The 17,611-nt window shown below is 52.8% G+C and overlaps 41 non-coding genes across 41 annotated transcripts; 11 read left to right on the top strand and 30 right to left on the bottom strand.

The window, feature by feature from the left end:
- The first annotated feature begins 199 nt into the window (after positions 1–199).
- Trnar-acg (transfer RNA arginine (anticodon ACG)) lies at positions 200–272 on the top strand. Its single transcript has one exon. It is a non-coding gene; the product is annotated as a tRNA-Arg (tRNA).
- Positions 273–870: 598 nt separating this feature from the next.
- Trnad-guc (transfer RNA aspartic acid (anticodon GUC)) lies at positions 871–942 on the bottom strand. The gene has a single exon. It is a non-coding gene; the product is annotated as a tRNA-Asp (tRNA).
- Positions 943–1,049: 107 nt separating this feature from the next.
- On the bottom strand, positions 1,050–1,121 carry Trnad-guc (transfer RNA aspartic acid (anticodon GUC)). The gene has a single exon. It is a non-coding gene; the product is annotated as a tRNA-Asp (tRNA).
- Positions 1,122–1,405: 284 nt separating this feature from the next.
- Trnai-uau (transfer RNA isoleucine (anticodon UAU)) lies at positions 1,406–1,497 on the bottom strand. The gene is given in 2 exon segments: positions 1,406–1,441; positions 1,460–1,497. It is a non-coding gene; the product is annotated as a tRNA-Ile (tRNA).
- A 377-nt stretch (positions 1,498–1,874) lies between these two features.
- Trnar-acg (transfer RNA arginine (anticodon ACG)) lies at positions 1,875–1,947 on the top strand. The gene has a single exon. It is a non-coding gene; the product is annotated as a tRNA-Arg (tRNA).
- A 598-nt stretch (positions 1,948–2,545) lies between these two features.
- Trnad-guc (transfer RNA aspartic acid (anticodon GUC)) lies at positions 2,546–2,617 on the bottom strand. Its single transcript has one exon. It is a non-coding gene; the product is annotated as a tRNA-Asp (tRNA).
- Positions 2,618–2,724: 107 nt separating this feature from the next.
- On the bottom strand, positions 2,725–2,796 carry Trnad-guc (transfer RNA aspartic acid (anticodon GUC)). Its single transcript has one exon. It is a non-coding gene; the product is annotated as a tRNA-Asp (tRNA).
- A 284-nt stretch (positions 2,797–3,080) lies between these two features.
- Positions 3,081–3,172, bottom strand: Trnai-uau (transfer RNA isoleucine (anticodon UAU)). The gene is given in 2 exon segments: positions 3,081–3,116; positions 3,135–3,172. It is a non-coding gene; the product is annotated as a tRNA-Ile (tRNA).
- A 377-nt stretch (positions 3,173–3,549) lies between these two features.
- On the top strand, positions 3,550–3,622 carry Trnar-acg (transfer RNA arginine (anticodon ACG)). The gene has a single exon. It is a non-coding gene; the product is annotated as a tRNA-Arg (tRNA).
- Positions 3,623–4,220: 598 nt separating this feature from the next.
- Trnad-guc (transfer RNA aspartic acid (anticodon GUC)) lies at positions 4,221–4,292 on the bottom strand. The gene has a single exon. It is a non-coding gene; the product is annotated as a tRNA-Asp (tRNA).
- A 107-nt stretch (positions 4,293–4,399) lies between these two features.
- Positions 4,400–4,471, bottom strand: Trnad-guc (transfer RNA aspartic acid (anticodon GUC)). The gene has a single exon. It is a non-coding gene; the product is annotated as a tRNA-Asp (tRNA).
- Positions 4,472–4,755: 284 nt separating this feature from the next.
- Positions 4,756–4,847, bottom strand: Trnai-uau (transfer RNA isoleucine (anticodon UAU)). The gene is given in 2 exon segments: positions 4,756–4,791; positions 4,810–4,847. It is a non-coding gene; the product is annotated as a tRNA-Ile (tRNA).
- A 377-nt stretch (positions 4,848–5,224) lies between these two features.
- Positions 5,225–5,297, top strand: Trnar-acg (transfer RNA arginine (anticodon ACG)). The gene has a single exon. It is a non-coding gene; the product is annotated as a tRNA-Arg (tRNA).
- Positions 5,298–5,895: 598 nt separating this feature from the next.
- Positions 5,896–5,967, bottom strand: Trnad-guc (transfer RNA aspartic acid (anticodon GUC)). Its single transcript has one exon. It is a non-coding gene; the product is annotated as a tRNA-Asp (tRNA).
- A 107-nt stretch (positions 5,968–6,074) lies between these two features.
- On the bottom strand, positions 6,075–6,146 carry Trnad-guc (transfer RNA aspartic acid (anticodon GUC)). Its single transcript has one exon. It is a non-coding gene; the product is annotated as a tRNA-Asp (tRNA).
- A 284-nt stretch (positions 6,147–6,430) lies between these two features.
- Positions 6,431–6,522, bottom strand: Trnai-uau (transfer RNA isoleucine (anticodon UAU)). Its single transcript is given in 2 exon segments — positions 6,431–6,466; positions 6,485–6,522. It is a non-coding gene; the product is annotated as a tRNA-Ile (tRNA).
- A 377-nt stretch (positions 6,523–6,899) lies between these two features.
- Positions 6,900–6,972, top strand: Trnar-acg (transfer RNA arginine (anticodon ACG)). The gene has a single exon. It is a non-coding gene; the product is annotated as a tRNA-Arg (tRNA).
- Positions 6,973–7,570: 598 nt separating this feature from the next.
- On the bottom strand, positions 7,571–7,642 carry Trnad-guc (transfer RNA aspartic acid (anticodon GUC)). Its single transcript has one exon. It is a non-coding gene; the product is annotated as a tRNA-Asp (tRNA).
- A 107-nt stretch (positions 7,643–7,749) lies between these two features.
- Trnad-guc (transfer RNA aspartic acid (anticodon GUC)) lies at positions 7,750–7,821 on the bottom strand. The gene has a single exon. It is a non-coding gene; the product is annotated as a tRNA-Asp (tRNA).
- Positions 7,822–8,105: 284 nt separating this feature from the next.
- Positions 8,106–8,197, bottom strand: Trnai-uau (transfer RNA isoleucine (anticodon UAU)). Its single transcript is given in 2 exon segments — positions 8,106–8,141; positions 8,160–8,197. It is a non-coding gene; the product is annotated as a tRNA-Ile (tRNA).
- A 377-nt stretch (positions 8,198–8,574) lies between these two features.
- On the top strand, positions 8,575–8,647 carry Trnar-acg (transfer RNA arginine (anticodon ACG)). The gene has a single exon. It is a non-coding gene; the product is annotated as a tRNA-Arg (tRNA).
- A 598-nt stretch (positions 8,648–9,245) lies between these two features.
- Positions 9,246–9,317, bottom strand: Trnad-guc (transfer RNA aspartic acid (anticodon GUC)). The gene has a single exon. It is a non-coding gene; the product is annotated as a tRNA-Asp (tRNA).
- Positions 9,318–9,602: 285 nt separating this feature from the next.
- Trnai-uau (transfer RNA isoleucine (anticodon UAU)) lies at positions 9,603–9,694 on the bottom strand. The gene is given in 2 exon segments: positions 9,603–9,638; positions 9,657–9,694. It is a non-coding gene; the product is annotated as a tRNA-Ile (tRNA).
- A 377-nt stretch (positions 9,695–10,071) lies between these two features.
- On the top strand, positions 10,072–10,144 carry Trnar-acg (transfer RNA arginine (anticodon ACG)). The gene has a single exon. It is a non-coding gene; the product is annotated as a tRNA-Arg (tRNA).
- A 598-nt stretch (positions 10,145–10,742) lies between these two features.
- On the bottom strand, positions 10,743–10,814 carry Trnad-guc (transfer RNA aspartic acid (anticodon GUC)). Its single transcript has one exon. It is a non-coding gene; the product is annotated as a tRNA-Asp (tRNA).
- Positions 10,815–10,921: 107 nt separating this feature from the next.
- Positions 10,922–10,993, bottom strand: Trnad-guc (transfer RNA aspartic acid (anticodon GUC)). The gene has a single exon. It is a non-coding gene; the product is annotated as a tRNA-Asp (tRNA).
- A 284-nt stretch (positions 10,994–11,277) lies between these two features.
- Trnai-uau (transfer RNA isoleucine (anticodon UAU)) lies at positions 11,278–11,369 on the bottom strand. The gene is given in 2 exon segments: positions 11,278–11,313; positions 11,332–11,369. It is a non-coding gene; the product is annotated as a tRNA-Ile (tRNA).
- A 377-nt stretch (positions 11,370–11,746) lies between these two features.
- Trnar-acg (transfer RNA arginine (anticodon ACG)) lies at positions 11,747–11,819 on the top strand. The gene has a single exon. It is a non-coding gene; the product is annotated as a tRNA-Arg (tRNA).
- A 598-nt stretch (positions 11,820–12,417) lies between these two features.
- On the bottom strand, positions 12,418–12,489 carry Trnad-guc (transfer RNA aspartic acid (anticodon GUC)). The gene has a single exon. It is a non-coding gene; the product is annotated as a tRNA-Asp (tRNA).
- Positions 12,490–12,596: 107 nt separating this feature from the next.
- On the bottom strand, positions 12,597–12,668 carry Trnad-guc (transfer RNA aspartic acid (anticodon GUC)). Its single transcript has one exon. It is a non-coding gene; the product is annotated as a tRNA-Asp (tRNA).
- Positions 12,669–12,952: 284 nt separating this feature from the next.
- On the bottom strand, positions 12,953–13,044 carry Trnai-uau (transfer RNA isoleucine (anticodon UAU)). Its single transcript is given in 2 exon segments — positions 12,953–12,988; positions 13,007–13,044. It is a non-coding gene; the product is annotated as a tRNA-Ile (tRNA).
- A 377-nt stretch (positions 13,045–13,421) lies between these two features.
- On the top strand, positions 13,422–13,494 carry Trnar-acg (transfer RNA arginine (anticodon ACG)). Its single transcript has one exon. It is a non-coding gene; the product is annotated as a tRNA-Arg (tRNA).
- A 598-nt stretch (positions 13,495–14,092) lies between these two features.
- Positions 14,093–14,164, bottom strand: Trnad-guc (transfer RNA aspartic acid (anticodon GUC)). The gene has a single exon. It is a non-coding gene; the product is annotated as a tRNA-Asp (tRNA).
- A 107-nt stretch (positions 14,165–14,271) lies between these two features.
- Positions 14,272–14,343, bottom strand: Trnad-guc (transfer RNA aspartic acid (anticodon GUC)). The gene has a single exon. It is a non-coding gene; the product is annotated as a tRNA-Asp (tRNA).
- Positions 14,344–14,627: 284 nt separating this feature from the next.
- On the bottom strand, positions 14,628–14,719 carry Trnai-uau (transfer RNA isoleucine (anticodon UAU)). Its single transcript is given in 2 exon segments — positions 14,628–14,663; positions 14,682–14,719. It is a non-coding gene; the product is annotated as a tRNA-Ile (tRNA).
- Positions 14,720–15,096: 377 nt separating this feature from the next.
- Positions 15,097–15,169, top strand: Trnar-acg (transfer RNA arginine (anticodon ACG)). Its single transcript has one exon. It is a non-coding gene; the product is annotated as a tRNA-Arg (tRNA).
- Positions 15,170–15,767: 598 nt separating this feature from the next.
- On the bottom strand, positions 15,768–15,839 carry Trnad-guc (transfer RNA aspartic acid (anticodon GUC)). Its single transcript has one exon. It is a non-coding gene; the product is annotated as a tRNA-Asp (tRNA).
- Positions 15,840–16,124: 285 nt separating this feature from the next.
- On the bottom strand, positions 16,125–16,216 carry Trnai-uau (transfer RNA isoleucine (anticodon UAU)). Its single transcript is given in 2 exon segments — positions 16,125–16,160; positions 16,179–16,216. It is a non-coding gene; the product is annotated as a tRNA-Ile (tRNA).
- A 377-nt stretch (positions 16,217–16,593) lies between these two features.
- On the top strand, positions 16,594–16,666 carry Trnar-acg (transfer RNA arginine (anticodon ACG)). The gene has a single exon. It is a non-coding gene; the product is annotated as a tRNA-Arg (tRNA).
- Positions 16,667–17,264: 598 nt separating this feature from the next.
- Positions 17,265–17,336, bottom strand: Trnad-guc (transfer RNA aspartic acid (anticodon GUC)). The gene has a single exon. It is a non-coding gene; the product is annotated as a tRNA-Asp (tRNA).
- Positions 17,337–17,443: 107 nt separating this feature from the next.
- Positions 17,444–17,515, bottom strand: Trnad-guc (transfer RNA aspartic acid (anticodon GUC)). Its single transcript has one exon. It is a non-coding gene; the product is annotated as a tRNA-Asp (tRNA).
- Between the last annotated feature and the right edge of the window lie 96 nt (positions 17,516–17,611).

The following is a 17,611-nucleotide window of genomic DNA, read 5'->3' as shown; positions in this document are numbered from 1 at the left end:
AGAAAACATGCGAAAAAGCGCGCCTTGCCTTCTGCTACCTGTCGAACAGCGAGAGCAGATGCGTGGCAAGCTCTAAGTTCTGCAGGCGCACTGCGGCCACGCAGCTGGACGAGAGGTACCTTCCTTGGGAGCTTGCTGAGCCGTGGAGAACACATTTCTTAGCGAATTGCACTTGTCTCGTAGACAAAATGCTGCCGGTGGCCCTGTGGCGCAACGGATAACGCGTCTGACTACGGATCAGAAGATTCCAGGTTCGAATCTTGGCAGGGTCGGCATTTTGTTAGTTTCCGACGAGTAGCTGGGCAGTGGATTTCGTATGTCGCCGCATCGTGGAGTGCTTTGTTACTCCTGTGCTTCTCGCAGCTGCATGTCGGGGCGATCGTGGTAAATATCGCTGCCTGCAAGCGTCAGCGTAGCGTCAGTCGAGCAAAGTCGAGACAAGTCAAGCTGAGAGCTGTAGGAGATGTTACGCAATCACATGTAGGCGTGTGAAAGCGACGCAGACAACACTGCCCAGGTGTGAGACGTGATGTGACGAAGAGCCAGTACTCTCCCACACAGCAGAGTGGCGCAGTGGAAGCGTGCTGGGCCCATAACCCAGCGGTCCGTGGATCGAAACCACGCTCTGCTAAAAATATTTCTTTTGCAGACTGTGTCCAGCTCGATTACTACGCCCAGAGCGTCGGCTGGGGTGCTTTGATTCAGCCTCAGTAGCAAACCCTGATGTGTGAAGAATGCAAGAACCACTTCCTAAGATGTAGCATTTTTTTTTAGATTTTGCACCAACTACACTCCTTGATCGCAAACTTTATGCTCTTCCGATCCCCATACGCGCAACTCTCGAACAGGTTTGTGAGATAAAAATCGCATCTCCCCGGCGGGGAATCGAACCCCGGTCTCCCGCGTGACAGGCGGGGATACTAACCACTATACTACCGAGGATGCACTGTAGACAGCTGCCTGTGTGGGAGACACATGTTGCTAGTACCTGCAAACGTCCTACACTAAGTTCGGCGAGTGATAGTGCAGCAATTAAAAATCGGATGTCTCTCCCCGGCGGGGAATCGAACCCCGGTCTCCCGGGTGACAGGCGGGGATACTAACCACTATACTACCGAGGATGCGCTGTAGGCAGCTGCCTGTGTGGGAGACACATGTTGCTAGTACCTGCAAACGTCCTACACTAAGACGGCGAGTGATAGTGCAGCAATTAAAAATCGGATGTCTCTCCCCGGCGGGGAATCGAACCCCGGTCTCCCGGGTGACAGGAGGGGATACTAACCACTATACTACCGAGGAAGACGCAGCTACCGTATCGAATGCACGATTATATTCCTCAAATAGCTGATACATCTCAAACGTAGCCTCCTGTTGCTGTCAGAGACTGTGCCACGAAATAAAAATATGCCCCAGGAGAGGCTCGAACTCACAACCCCGGCATTGCGCACGGCTACTGCCTTATAAGTACCGTGCGCTAACCAATTGCGCCACTGGGGCTACAACACAGGGCCCTCAGTCAGTGGTATTCACTTTGCTGGAAACTAGTGGTGGCCACAGAAACATATGTTCGCCACCTGGTGCCATACTGCGACTTTTGCACCTGACTACGAATGGTTCGTGCTATTCTTGCTTCATATGCTACGCTTACATGCACATCAACCGGCTCTCGTCGTCGAGAAAACATGCGAAAAAGCGCGCCTTGCCTTCTGCTACCTGTCGAACAGCGAGAGCAGATGCGTGGCAAGCTCTAAGTTCTGCAGGCGCACTGCGGCCACGCAGCTGGACGAGAGGTACCTTCCTTGGGAGCTTGCTGAGCCGTGGAGAACACATTTCTTAGCGAATTGCACTTGTCTCGTAGACAAAATGCTGCCGGTGGCCCTGTGGCGCAACGGATAACGCGTCTGACTACGGATCAGAAGATTCCAGGTTCGAATCTTGGCAGGGTCGGCATTTTGTTAGTTTCCGACGAGTAGCTGGGCAGTGGATTTCGTATGTCGCCGCATCGTGGAGTGCTTTGTTACTCCTGTGCTTCTCGCAGCTGCATGTCGGGGCGATCGTGGTAAATATCGCTGCCTGCAAGCGTCAGCGTAGCGTCAGTCGAGCAAAGTCGAGACAAGTCAAGCTGAGAGCTGTAGGAGATGTTACGCAATCACATGTAGGCGTGTGAAAGCGACGCAGACAACACTGCCCAGGTGTGAGACGTGCTGTGACGAAGAGCCAGTACTCTCCCACACAGCAGAGTGGCGCAGTGGAAGCGTGCTGGGCCCATAACCCAGCGGTCCGTGGATCGAAACCACGCTCTGCTAAAAATATTTCTTTTGCAGACTGTGTCCAGCTCGATTACTACGCCCAGAGCGTCGGCTGGGGTGCTTTGATTCAGCCTCAGTAGCAAACCCTGATGTGTGAAGAATGCAAGAACCACTTCCTAAGATGTAGCATTTTTTTTTAGATTTTGCACCAACTACACTCCTTGATCGCAAACTTTATGCTCTTCCGATCCCCATACGCGCAACTCTCGAACAGGTTTGTGAGATAAAAATCGCATCTCCCCGGCGGGGAATCGAACCCCGGTCTCCCGCGTGACAGGCGGGGATACTAACCACTATACTACCGAGGATGCACTGTAGACAGCTGCCTGTGTGGGAGACACATGTTGCTAGTACCTGCAAACGTCCTACACTAAGTTCGGCGAGTGATAGTGCAGCAATTAAAAATCGGATGTCTCTCCCCGGCGGGGAATCGAACCCCGGTCTCCCGGGTGACAGGCGGGGATACTAACCACTATACTACCGAGGATGCGCTGTAGGCAGCTGCCTGTGTGGGAGACACATGTTGCTAGTACCTGCAAACGTCCTACACTAAGACGGCGAGTGATAGTGCAGCAATTAAAAATCGGATGTCTCTCCCCGGCGGGGAATCGAACCCCGGTCTCCCGGGTGACAGGAGGGGATACTAACCACTATACTACCGAGGAAGACGCAGCTACCGTATCGAATGCACGATTATATTCCTCAAATAGCTGATACATCTCAAACGTAGCCTCCTGTTGCTGTCAGAGACTGTGCCACGAAATAAAAATATGCCCCAGGAGAGGCTCGAACTCACAACCCCGGCATTGCGCACGGCTACTGCCTTATAAGTACCGTGCGCTAACCAATTGCGCCACTGGGGCTACAACACAGGGCCCTCAGTCAGTGGTATTCACTTTGCTGGAAACTAGTGGTGGCCACAGAAACATATGTTCGCCACCTGGTGCCATACTGCGACTTTTGCACCTGACTACGAATGGTTCGTGCTATTCTTGCTTCATATGCTACGCTTACATGCACATCAACCGGCTCTCGTCGTCGAGAAAACATGCGAAAAAGCGCGCCTTGCCTTCTGCTACCTGTCGAACAGCGAGAGCATATGCGTGGCAAGCTCTAAGTTCTGCAGGCGCACTGCGGCCACGCAGCTGGACGAGAGGTACCTTCCTTGGGAGCTTGCTGAGCCGTGGAGAACACATTTCTTAGCGAATTGCACTTGTCTCGTAGACAAAATGCTGCCGGTGGCCCTGTGGCGCAACGGATAACGCGTCTGACTACGGATCAGAAGATTCCAGGTTCGAATCTTGGCAGGGTCGGCATTTTGTTAGTTTCCGACGAGTAGCTGGGCAGTGGATTTCGTATGTCGCCGCATCGTGGAGTGCTTTGTTACTCCTGTGCTTCTCGCAGCTGCATGTCGGGGCGATCGTGGTAAATATCGCTGCCTGCAAGCGTCAGCGTAGCGTCAGTCGAGCAAAGTCGAGACAAGTCAAGCTGAGAGCTGTAGGAGATGTTACGCAATCACATGTAGGCGTGTGAAAGCGACGCAGACAACACTGCCCAGGTGTGAGACGTGATGTGACGAAGAGCCAGTACTCTCCCACACAGCAGAGTGGCGCAGTGGAAGCGTGCTGGGCCCATAACCCAGCGGTCCGTGGATCGAAACCACGCTCTGCTAAAAATATTTCTTTTGCAGACTGTGTCCAGCTCGATTACTACGCCCAGAGCGTCGGCTGGGGTGCTTTGATTCAGCCTCAGTAGCAAACCCTGATGTGTGAAGAATGCAAGAACCACTTCCTAAGATGTAGCATTTTTTTTTAGATTTTGCACCAACTACACTCCTTGATCGCAAACTTTATGCTCTTCCGATCCCCATACGCGCAACTCTCGAACAGGTTTGTGAGATAAAAATCGCATCTCCCCGGCGGGGAATCGAACCCCGGTCTCCCGCGTGACAGGCGGGGATACTAACCACTATACTACCGAGGATGCACTGTAGACAGCTGCCTGTGTGGGAGACACATGTTGCTAGTACCTGCAAACGTCCTACACTAAGTTCGGCGAGTGATAGTGCAGCAATTAAAAATCGGATGTCTCTCCCCGGCGGGGAATCGAACCCCGGTCTCCCGGGTGACAGGCGGGGATACTAACCACTATACTACCGAGGATGCGCTGTAGGCAGCTGCCTGTGTGGGAGACACATGTTGCTAGTACCTGCAAACGTCCTACACTAAGACGGCGAGTGATAGTGCAGCAATTAAAAATCGGATGTCTCTCCCCGGCGGGGAATCGAACCCCGGTCTCCCGGGTGACAGGAGGGGATACTAACCACTATACTACCGAGGAAGACGCAGCTACCGTATCGAATGCACGATTATATTCCTCAAATAGCTGATACATCTCAAACGTAGCCTCCTGTTGCTGTCAGAGACTGTGCCACGAAATAAAAATATGCCCCAGGAGAGGCTCGAACTCACAACCCCGGCATTGCGCACGGCTACTGCCTTATAAGTACCGTGCGCTAACCAATTGCGCCACTGGGGCTACAACACAGGGCCCTCAGTCAGTGGTATTCACTTTGCTGGAAACTAGTGGTGGCCACAGAAACATATGTTCGCCACCTGGTGCCATACTGCGACTTTTGCACCTGACTACGAATGGTTCGTGCTATTCTTGCTTCATATGCTACGCTTACATGCACATCAACCGGCTCTCGTCGTCGAGAAAACATGCGAAAAAGCGCGCCTTGCCTTCTGCTACCTGTCGAACAGCGAGAGCAGATGCGTGGCAAGCTCTAAGTTCTGCAGGCGCACTGCGGCCACGCAGCTGGACGAGAGGTACCTTCCTTGGGAGCTTGCTGAGCCGTGGAGAACACATTTCTTAGCGAATTGTACTTGTCTCGTAGACAAAATGCTGCCGGTGGCCCTGTGGCGCAACGGATAACGCGTCTGACTACGGATCAGAAGATTCCAGGTTCGAATCTTGGCAGGGTCGGCATTTTGTTAGTTTCCGACGAGTAGCTGGGCAGTGGATTTCGTATGTCGCCGCATCGTGGAGTGCTTTGTTACTCCTGTGCTTCTCGCAGCTGCATGTCGGGGCGATCGTGGTAAATATCGCTGCCTGCAAGCGTCAGCGTAGCGTCAGTCGAGCAAAGTCGAGACAAGTCAAGCTGAGAGCTGTAGGAGATGTTACGCAATCACATGTAGGCGTGTGAAAGCGACGCAGACAACACTGCCCAGGTGTGAGACGTGATGTGACGAAGAGCCAGTACTCTCCCACACAGCAGAGTGGCGCAGTGGAAGCGTGCTGGGCCCATAACCCAGAGGTCCGTGGATTGAAACCACGCTCTGCTAAAAATATTACTTTTGCAGACTGTGTCCAGCTCGATTACTACGCCCAGAGCGTCGGCTGGGGTGCTTTGATTCAGCCTCAGTAGCAAACCCTGATGTGTGAAGAATGCAAGAACCACTTCCTAAGATGTAGCATTTTTTTTTAGATTTTGCACCAACTACACTCCTTGATCGCAAACTTTATGCTCTTCCGATCCCCATACGCGCAACTCTCGAACAGGTTTGTGAGATAAAAATCGCATCTCCCCGGCGGGGAATCGAACCCCGGTCTCCCGCGTGACAGGCGGGGATACTAACCACTATACTACCGAGGATGCACTGTAGACAGCTGCCTGTGTGGGAGACACATGTTGCTAGTACCTGCAAACGTCCTACACTAAGTTCGGCGAGTGATAGTGCAGCAATTAAAAATCGGATGTCTCTCCCCGGCGGGGAATCGAACCCCGGTCTCCCGGGTGACAGGCGGGGATACTAACCACTATACTACCGAGGATGCGCTGTAGGCAGCTGCCTGTGTGGGAGACACATGTTGCTAGTACCTGCAAACATCCTACACTAAGACGGCGAGTGATAGTGCAGCAATTAAAAATCGGATGTCTCTCCCCGGAGGGGAATCGAACCCCGGTCTCCCGGGTGACAGGAGGGGATACTAACCACTATACTACCGAGGAAGACGCAGCTACCGTATCGAATGCACGATTATATTCCTCAAATAGCTGATACATCTCAAACGTAGCCTCCTGTTGCTGTCAGAGACTGTGCCACGAAATAAAAATATGCCCCAGGAGAGGCTCGAACTCACAACCCCGGCATTGCGCACGGCTACTGCCTTATAAGTACCGTGCGCTAACCAATTGCGCCACTGGGGCTACAACACAGGGCCCTCAGTCAGTGGTATTCACTTTGCTGGAAACTAGTGGTGGCCACAGAAACATATGTTCGCCACCTGGTGCCATACTGCGACTTTTGCACCTGACTACGAATGGTTCGTGCTATTCTTGCTTCATATGCTACGCTTACATGCACATCAACCGGCTCTCGTCGTCGAGAAAACATGCGAAAAAGCGCGCCTTGCCTTCTGCTACCTGTCGAACAGCGAGAGCAGATGCGTGGCAAGCTCTAAGTTCTGCAGGCGCACTGCGGCCACGCAGCTGGACGAGAGGTACCTTCCTTGGGAGCTTGCTGAGCCGTGGAGAACACATTTCTTAGCGAATTGTACTTGTCTCGTAGACAAAATGCTGCCGGTGGCCCTGTGGCGCAACGGATAACGCGTCTGACTACGGATCAGAAGATTCCAGGTTCGAATCTTGGCAGGGTCGGCATTTTGTTAGTTTCCGACGAGTAGCTGGGCAGTGGATTTCGTATGTCGCCGCATCGTGGAGTGCTTTGTTACTCCTGTGCTTCTCGCAGCTGCATGTCGGGGCGATCGTGGTAAATATCGCTGCCTGCAAGCGTCAGCGTAGCGTCAGTCGAGCAAAGTCGAGACAAGTCAAGCTGAGAGCTGTAGGAGATGTTACGCAATCACATGTAGGCGTGTGAAAGCGACGCAGACAACACTGCCCAGGTGTGAGACGTGATGTGACGAAGAGCCAGTACTCTCCCACACAGCAGAGTGGCGCAGTGGAAGCGTGCTGGGCCCATAACCCAGAGGTCCGTGGATTGAAACCACGCTCTGCTAAAAATATTACTTTTGCAGACTGTGTCCAGCTCGATTACTACGCCCAGAGCGTCGGCTGGGGTGCTTTGATTCAGCCTCAGTAGCAAACCCTGATGTGTGAAGAATGCAAGAACCACTTCCTAAGATGTAGCATTTTTTTTTAGATTTTGCACCAACTACACTCCTTGATCGCAAACTTTATGCTCTTCCGATCCCCATACGCGCAACTCTCGAACAGGTTTGTGAGATAAAAATCGCATCTCCCCGGCGGGGAATCGAACCCCGGTCTCCCGCGTGACAGGCGGGGATACTAACCACTATACTACCGAGGATGCACTGTAGACAGCTGCCTGTGTGGGAGACACATGTTGCTAGTACCTGCAAACGTCCTACACTAAGTTCGGCGAGTGATAGTGCAGCAATTAAAAATCGGATGTCTCTCCCCGGCGGGGAATCGAACCCCGGTCTCCCGGGTGACAGGCGGGGATACTAACCACTATACTACCGAGGATGCGCTGTAGGCAGCTGCCTGTGTGGGAGACACATGTTGCTAGTACCTGCAAACGTCCTACACTAAGACGGCGAGTGATAGTGCAGCAATTAAAAATCGGATGTCTCTCCCCGGAGGGGAATCGAACCCCGGTCTCCCGGGTGACAGGAGGGGATACTAACCACTATACTACCGAGGAAGACGCAGCTACCGTATCGAATGCACGATTATATTCCTCAAATAGCTGATACATCTCAAACGTAGCCTCCTGTTGCTGTCAGAGACTGTGCCACGAAATAAAAATATGCCCCAGGAGAGGCTCGAACTCACAACCCCGGCATTGCGCACGGCTACTGCCTTATAAGTACCGTGCGCTAACCAATTGCGCCACTGGGGCTACAACACAGGGCCCTCAGTCAGTGGTATTCACTTTGCTGGAAACTAGTGGTGGCCACAGAAACATATGTTCGCCACCTGGTGCCATACTGCGACTTTTGCACCTGACTACGAATGGTTCGTGCTATTCTTGCTTCATATGCTACGCTTACATGCACATCAACCGGCTCTCGTCGTCGAGAAAACATGCGAAAAAGCGCGCCTTGCCTTCTGCTACCTGTCGAACAGCGAGAGCAGATGCGTGGCAAGCTCTAAGTTCTGCAGGCGCACTGCGGCCACGCAGCTGGACGAGAGGTACCTTCCTTGGGAGCTTGCTGAGCCGTGGAGAACACATTTCTTAGCGAATTGTACTTGTCTCGTAGACAAAATGCTGCCGGTGGCCCTGTGGCGCAACGGATAACGCGTCTGACTACGGATCAGAAGATTCCAGGTTCGAATCTTGGCAGGGTCGGCATTTTGTTAGTTTCCGACGAGTAGCTGGGCAGTGGATTTCGTATGTCGCCGCATCGTGGAGTGCTTTGTTACTCCTGTGCTTCTCGCAGCTGCATGTCGGGGCGATCGTGGTAAATATCGCTGCCTGCAAGCGTCAGCGTAGCGTCAGTCGAGCAAAGTCGAGACAAGTCAAGCTGAGAGCTGTAGGAGATGTTACGCAATCACATGTAGGCGTGTGAAAGCGACGCAGACAACACTGCCCAGGTGTGAGACGTGATGTGACGAAGAGCCAGTACTCTCCCACACAGCAGAGTGGCGCAGTGGAAGCGTGCTGGGCCCATAACCCAGAGGTCCGTGGATTGAAACCACGCTCTGCTAAAAATATTACTTTTGCAGACTGTGTCCAGCTCGATTACTACGCCCAGAGCGTCGGCTGGGGTGCTTTGATTCAGCCTCAGTAGCAAACCCTGATGTGTGAAGAATGCAAGAACCACTTCCTAAGATGTAGCATTTTTTTTTAGATTTTGCACCAACTACACTCCTTGATCGCAAACTTTATGCTCTTCCGATCCCCATACGCGCAACTCTCGAACAGGTTTGTGAGATAAAAATCGCATCTCCCCGGCGGGGAATCGAACCCCGGTCTCCCGCGTGACAGGCGGGGATACTAACCACTATACTACCGAGGATGCACTGTAGACAGCTGCCTGTGTGGGAGACACATGTTGCTAGTACCTGCAAACGTCCTACACTAAGTTCGGCGAGTGATAGTGCAGCAATTAAAAATCGGATGTCTCTCCCCGGCGGGGAATCGAACCCCGGTCTCCCGGGTGACAGGAGGGGATACTAACCACTATACTACCGAGGAAGACGCAGCTACCGTATCGAATGCACGATTATATTCCTCAAATAGCTGATACATCTCAAACGTAGCCTCCTGTTGCTGTCAGAGACTGTGCCACGAAATAAAAATATGCCCCAGGAGAGGCTCGAACTCACAACCCCGGCATTGCGCACGGCTACTGCCTTATAAGTACCGTGCGCTAACCAATTGCGCCACTGGGGCTACAACACAGGGCCCTCAGTCAGTGGTATTCACTTTGCTGGAAACTAGTGGTGGCCACAGAAACATATGTTCGCCACCTGGTGCCATACTGCGACTTTTGCACCTGACTACGAATGGTTCGTGCTATTCTTGCTTCATATGCTACGCTTACATGCACATCAACCGGCTCTCGTCGTCGAGAAAACATGCGAAAAAGCGCGCCTTGCCTTCTGCTACCTGTCGAACAGCGAGAGCAGATGCGTGGCAAGCTCTAAGTTCTGCAGGCGCACTGCGGCCACGCAGCTGGACGAGAGGTACCTTCCTTGGGAGCTTGCTGAGCCGTGGAGAACACATTTCTTAGCGAATTGCACTTGTCTCGTAGACAAAATGCTGCCGGTGGCCCTGTGGCGCAACGGATAACGCGTCTGACTACGGATCAGAAGATTCCAGGTTCGAATCTTGGCAGGGTCGGCATTTTGTTAGTTTCCGACGAGTAGCTGGGCAGTGGATTTCGTATGTCGCCGCATCGTGGAGTGCTTTGTTACTCCTGTGCTTCTCGCAGCTGCATGTCGGGGCGATCGTGGTAAATATCGCTGCCTGCAAGCGTCAGCGTAGCGTCAGTCGAGCAAAGTCGAGACAAGTCAAGCTGAGAGCTGTAGGAGATGTTACGCAATCACATGTAGGCGTGTGAAAGCGACGCAGACAACACTGCCCAGGTGTGAGACGTGATGTGACGAAGAGCCAGTACTCTCCCACACAGCAGAGTGGCGCAGTGGAAGCGTGCTGGGCCCATAACCCAGCGGTCCGTGGATCGAAACCACGCTCTGCTAAAAATATTTCTTTTGCAGACTGTGTCCAGCTCGATTACTACGCCCAGAGCGTCGGCTGGGGTGCTTTGATTCAGCCTCAGTAGCAAACCCTGATGTGTGAAGAATGCAAGAACCACTTCCTAAGATGTAGCATTTTTTTTTAGATTTTGCACCAACTACACTCCTTGATCGCAAACTTTATGCTCTTCCGATCCCCATACGCGCAACTCTCGAACAGGTTTGTGAGATAAAAATCGCATCTCCCCGGCGGGGAATCGAACCCCGGTCTCCCGCGTGACAGGCGGGGATACTAACCACTATACTACCGAGGATGCACTGTAGACAGCTGCCTGTGTGGGAGACACATGTTGCTAGTACCTGCAAACGTCCTACACTAAGTTCGGCGAGTGATAGTGCAGCAATTAAAAATCGGATGTCTCTCCCCGGCGGGGAATCGAACCCCGGTCTCCCGGGTGACAGGCGGGGATACTAACCACTATACTACCGAGGATGCGCTGTAGGCAGCTGCCTGTGTGGGAGACACATGTTGCTAGTACCTGCAAACGTCCTACACTAAGACGGCGAGTGATAGTGCAGCAATTAAAAATCGGATGTCTCTCCCCGGCGGGGAATCGAACCCCGGTCTCCCGGGTGACAGGAGGGGATACTAACCACTATACTACCGAGGAAGACGCAGCTACCGTATCGAATGCACGATTATATTCCTCAAATAGCTGATACATCTCAAACGTAGCCTCCTGTTGCTGTCAGAGACTGTGCCACGAAATAAAAATATGCCCCAGGAGAGGCTCGAACTCACAACCCCGGCATTGCGCACGGCTACTGCCTTATAAGTACCGTGCGCTAACCAATTGCGCCACTGGGGCTACAACACAGGGCCCTCAGTCAGTGGTATTCACTTTGCTGGAAACTAGTGGTGGCCACAGAAACATATGTTCGCCACCTGGTGCCATACTGCGACTTTTGCACCTGACTACGAATGGTTCGTGCTATTCTTGCTTCATATGCTACGCTTACATGCACATCAACCGGCTCTCGTCGTCGAGAAAACATGCGAAAAAGCGCGCCTTGCCTTCTGCTACCTGTCGAACAGCGAGAGCAGATGCGTGGCAAGCTCTAAGTTCTGCAGGCGCACTGCGGCCACGCAGCTGGACGAGAGGTACCTTCCTTGGGAGCTTGCTGAGCCGTGGAGAACACATTTCTTAGCGAATTGCACTTGTCTCGTAGACAAAATGCTGCCGGTGGCCCTGTGGCGCAACGGATAACGCGTCTGACTACGGATCAGAAGATTCCAGGTTCGAATCTTGGCAGGGTCGGCATTTTGTTAGTTTCCGACGAGTAGCTGGGCAGTGGATTTCGTATGTCGCCGCATCGTGGAGTGCTTTGTTACTCCTGTGCTTCTCGCAGCTGCATGTCGGGGCGATCGTGGTAAATATCGCTGCCTGCAAGCGTCAGCGTAGCGTCAGTCGAGCAAAGTCGAGACAAGTCAAGCTGAGAGCTGTAGGAGATGTTACGCAATCACATGTAGGCGTGTGAAAGCGACGCAGACAACACTGCCCAGGTGTGAGACGTGATGTGACGAAGAGCCAGTACTCTCCCACACAGCAGAGTGGCGCAGTGGAAGCGTGCTGGGCCCATAACCCAGCGGTCCGTGGATCGAAACCACGCTCTGCTAAAAATATTTCTTTTGCAGACTGTGTCCAGCTCGATTACTACGCCCAGAGCGTCGGCTGGGGTGCTTTGATTCAGCCTCAGTAGCAAACCCTGATGTGTGAAGAATGCAAGAACCACTTCCTAAGATGTAGCATTTTTTTTTAGATTTTGCACCAACTACACTCCTTGATCGCAAACTTTATGCTCTTCCGATCCCCATACGCGCAACTCTCGAACAGGTTTGTGAGATAAAAATCGCATCTCCCCGGCGGGGAATCGAACCCCGGTCTCCCGCGTGACAGGCGGGGATACTAACCACTATACTACCGAGGATGCACTGTAGACAGCTGCCTGTGTGGGAGACACATGTTGCTAGTACCTGCAAACGTCCTACACTAAGTTCGGCGAGTGATAGTGCAGCAATTAAAAATCGGATGTCTCTCCCCGGCGGGGAATCGAACCCCGGTCTCCCGGGTGACAGGCGGGGATACTAACCACTATACTACCGAGGATGCGCTGTAGGCAGCTGCCTGTGTGGGAGACACATGTTGCTAGTACCTGCAAACGTCCTACACTAAGACGGCGAGTGATAGTGCAGCAATTAAAAATCGGATGTCTCTCCCCGGCGGGGAATCGAACCCCGGTCTCCCGGGTGACAGGAGGGGATACTAACCACTATACTACCGAGGAAGACGCAGCTACCGTATCGAATGCACGATTATATTCCTCAAATAGCTGATACATCTCAAACGTAGCCTCCTGTTGCTGTCAGAGACTGTGCCACGAAATAAAAATATGCCCCAGGAGAGGCTCGAACTCACAACCCCGGCATTGCGCACGGCTACTGCCTTATAAGTACCGTGCGCTAACCAATTGCGCCACTGGGGCTACAACACAGGGCCCTCAGTCAGTGGTATTCACTTTGCTGGAAACTAGTGGTGGCCACAGAAACATATGTTCGCCACCTGGTGCCATACTGCGACTTTTGCACCTGACTACGAATGGTTCGTGCTATTCTTGCTTCATATGCTACGCTTACATGCACATCAACCGGCTCTCGTCGTCGAGAAAACATGCGAAAAAGCGCGCCTTGCCTTCTGCTACCTGTCGAACAGCGAGAGCAGATGCGTGGCAAGCTCTAAGTTCTGCAGGCGCACTGCGGCCACGCAGCTGGACGAGAGGTACCTTCCTTGGGAGCTTGCTGAGCCGTGGAGAACACATTTCTTAGCGAATTGCACTTGTCTCGTAGACAAAACGCTGCCGGTGGCCCTGTGGCGCAACGGATAACGCGTCTGACTACGGATCAGAAGATTCCAGGTTCGAATCTTGGCAGGGTCGGCATTTTGTTAGTTTCCGACGAGTAGCTGGGCAGTGGATTTCGTATGTCGCCGCATCGTGGAGTGCTTTGTTACTCCTGTGCTTCTCGCAGCTGCATGTCGGGGCGATCGTGGTAAATATCGCTGCCTGCAAGCGTCAGCGTAGCGTCAGTCGAGCAAAGTCGAGACAAGTCAAGCTGAGAGCTGTAGGAGATGTTACGCAATCACATGTAGGCGTGTGAAAGCGACGCAGACAACACTGCCCAGGTGTGAGACGTGATGTGACGAAGAGCCAGTACTCTCCCACACAGCAGAGTGGCGCAGTGGAAGCGTGCTGGGCCCATAACCCAGCGGTCCGTGGATCGAAACCACGCTCTGCTAAAAATATTTCTTTTGCAGACTGTGTCCAGCTCGATTACTACGCCCAGAGCGTCGGCTGGGGTGCTTTGATTCAGCCTCAGTAGCAAACCCTGATGTGTGAAGAATGCAAGAACCACTTCCTAAGATGTAGCATTTTTTTTTAGATTTTGCACCAACTACACTCCTTGATCGCAAACTTTATGCTCTTCCGATCCCCATACGCGCAACTCTCGAACAGGTTTGTGAGATAAAAATCGCATCTCCCCGGCGGGGAATCGAACCCCGGTCTCCCGCGTGACAGGCGGGGATACTAACCACTATACTACCGAGGATGCACTGTAGACAGCTGCCTGTGTGGGAGACACATGTTGCTAGTACCTGCAAACGTCCTACACTAAGTTCGGCGAGTGATAGTGCAGCAATTAAAAATCGGATGTCTCTCCCCGGCGGGGAATCGAACCCCGGTCTCCCGGGTGACAGGCGGGGATACTAACCACTATACTACCGAGGATGCGCTGTAGGCAGCTGCCTGTGTGGGAGACACATGTTGCTAGTACCTGCAAACGTCCTACACTAAGACGGCGAGTGATAGTGCAGCAATTAAAAATCGGATGTCTCTCCCCGGCGGGGAATCGAACCCCGGTCTCCCGGGTGACAGGAGGGGATACTAACCACTATACTACCGAGGAAGACGCAGCTACCGTATCGAATGCACGATTATATTCCTCAAATAGCTGATACATCTCAAACGTAGCCTCCTGTTGCTGTCAGAGACTGTGCCACGAAATAAAAATATGCCCCAGGAGAGGCTCGAACTCACAACCCCGGCATTGCGCACGGCTACTGCCTTATAAGTACCGTGCGCTAACCAATTGCGCCACTGGGGCTACAACACAGGGCCCTCAGTCAGTGGTATTCACTTTGCTGGAAACTAGTGGTGGCCACAGAAACATATGTTCGCCACCTGGTGCCATACTGCGACTTTTGCACCTGACTACGAATGGTTCGTGCTATTCTTGCTTCATATGCTACGCTTACATGCACATCAACCGGCTCTCGTCGTCGAGAAAACATGCGAAAAAGCGCGCCTTGCCTTCTGCTACCTGTCGAACAGCGAGAGCAGATGCGTGGCAAGCTCTAAGTTCTGCAGGCGCACTGCGGCCACGCAGCTGGACGAGAGGTACCTTCCTTGGGAGCTTGCTGAGCCGTGGAGAACACATTTCTTAGCGAATTGTACTTGTCTCGTAGACAAAATGCTGCCGGTGGCCCTGTGGCGCAACGGATAACGCGTCTGACTACGGATCAGAAGATTCCAGGTTCGAATCTTGGCAGGGTCGGCATTTTGTTAGTTTCCGACGAGTAGCTGGGCAGTGGATTTCGTATGTCGCCGCATCGTGGAGTGCTTTGTTACTCCTGTGCTTCTCGCAGCTGCATGTCGGGGCGATCGTGGTAAATATCGCTGCCTGCAAGCGTCAGCGTAGCGTCAGTCGAGCAAAGTCGAGACAAGTCAAGCTGAGAGCTGTAGGAGATGTTACGCAATCACATGTAGGCGTGTGAAAGCGACGCAGACAACACTGCCCAGGTGTGAGACGTGATGTGACGAAGAGCCAGTACTCTCCCACACAGCAGAGTGGCGCAGTGGAAGCGTGCTGGGCCCATAACCCAGAGGTCCGTGGATTGAAACCACGCTCTGCTAAAAATATTACTTTTGCAGACTGTGTCCAGCTCGATTACTACGCCCAGAGCGTCAGCTGGGGTGCTTTGATTCAGCCTCAGTAGCAAACCCTGATGTGTGAAGAATGCAAGAACCACTTCCTAAGATGTAGCATTTTTTTTTAGATTTTGCACCAACTACACTCCTTGATCGCAAACTTTATGCTCTTCCGATCCCCATACGCGCAACTCTCGAACAGGTTTGTGAGATAAAAATCGCATCTCCCCGGCGGGGAATCGAACCCCGGTCTCCCGCGTGACAGGCGGGGATACTAACCACTATACTACCGAGGATGCACTGTAGACAGCTGCCTGTGTGGGAGACACATGTTGCTAGTACCTGCAAACGTCCTACACTAAGTTCGGCGAGTGATAGTGCAGCAATTAAAAATCGGATGTCTCTCCCCGGCGGGGAATCGAACCCCGGTCTCCCGGGTGACAGGAGGGGATACTAACCACTATACTACCGAGGAAGACGCAGCTACCGTATCGAATGCACGATTATATTCCTCAAATAGCTGATACATCTCAAACGTAGCCTCCTGTTGCTGTCAGAGACTGTGCCACGAAATAAAAATATGCCCCAGGAGAGGCTCGAACTCACAACCCCGGCATTGCGCACGGCTACTGCCTTATAAGTACCGTGCGCTAACCAATTGCGCCACTGGGGCTACAACACAGGGCCCTCAGTCAGTGGTATTCACTTTGCTGGAAACTAGTGGTGGCCACAGAAACATATGTTCGCCACCTGGTGCCATACTGCGACTTTTGCACCTGACTACGAATGGTTCGTGCTATTCTTGCTTCATATGCTACGCTTACATGCACATCAACCGGCTCTCGTCGTCGAGAAAACATGCGAAAAAGCGCGCCTTGCCTTCTGCTACCTGTCGAACAGCGAGAGCAGATGCGTGGCAAGCTCTAAGTTCTGCAGGCGCACTGCGGCCACGCAGCTGGACGAGAGGTACCTTCCTTGGGAGCTTGCTGAGCCGTGGAGAACACATTTCTTAGCGAATTGCACTTGTCTCGTAGACAAAATGCTGCCGGTGGCCCTGTGGCGCAACGGATAACGCGTCTGACTACGGATCAGAAGATTCCAGGTTCGAATCTTGGCAGGGTCGGCATTTTGTTAGTTTCCGACGAGTAGCTGGGCAGTGGATTTCGTATGTCGCCGCATCGTGGAGTGCTTTGTTACTCCTGTGCTTCTCGCAGCTGCATGTCGGGGCGATCGTGGTAAATATCGCTGCCTGCAAGCGTCAGCGTAGCGTCAGTCGAGCAAAGTCGAGACAAGTCAAGCTGAGAGCTGTAGGAGATGTTACGCAATCACATGTAGGCGTGTGAAAGCGACGCAGACAACACTGCCCAGGTGTGAGACGTGATGTGACGAAGAGCCAGTACTCTCCCACACAGCAGAGTGGCGCAGTGGAAGCGTGCTGGGCCCATAACCCAGCGGTCCGTGGATCGAAACCACGCTCTGCTAAAAATATTTCTTTTGCAGACTGTGTCCAGCTCGATTACTACGCCCAGAGCGTCGGCTGGGGTGCTTTGATTCAGCCTCAGTAGCAAACCCTGATGTGTGAAGAATGCAAGAACCACTTCCTAAGATGTAGCATTTTTTTTTAGATTTTGCACCAACTACACTCCTTGATCGCAAACTTTATGCTCTTCCGATCCCCATACGCGCAACTCTCGAACAGGTTTGTGAGATAAAAATCGCATCTCCCCGGCGGGGAATCGAACCCCGGTCTCCCGCGTGACAGGCGGGGATACTAACCACTATACTACCGAGGATGCACTGTAGACAGCTGCCTGTGTGGGAGACACATGTTGCTAGTACCTGCAAACGTCCTACACTAAGTTCGGCGAGTGATAGTGCAGCAATTAAAAATCGGATGTCTCTCCCCGGCGGGGAATCGAACCCCGGTCTCCCGGGTGACAGGCGGGGATACTAACCACTATACTACCGAGGATGCGCTGTAGGCAGCTGCCTGTGTGGGAGACACATGTTGCTAGTACCTGCAAACGTCCTACACTAAGACGGCGAGTGATAGTGCAGCAATTAAAAA

The sequence above is a fragment of the Schistocerca cancellata genome, unplaced genomic scaffold (assembly GCF_023864275.1).
Source record: "Schistocerca cancellata isolate TAMUIC-IGC-003103 unplaced genomic scaffold, iqSchCanc2.1 HiC_scaffold_1164, whole genome shotgun sequence".
NCBI lineage: Eukaryota > Metazoa > Arthropoda > Insecta > Orthoptera > Acrididae > Schistocerca > Schistocerca cancellata.
Note: the sequence above shows the minus strand (reverse complement) of the source record. Positions and strands in the feature narration are given on the sequence as shown.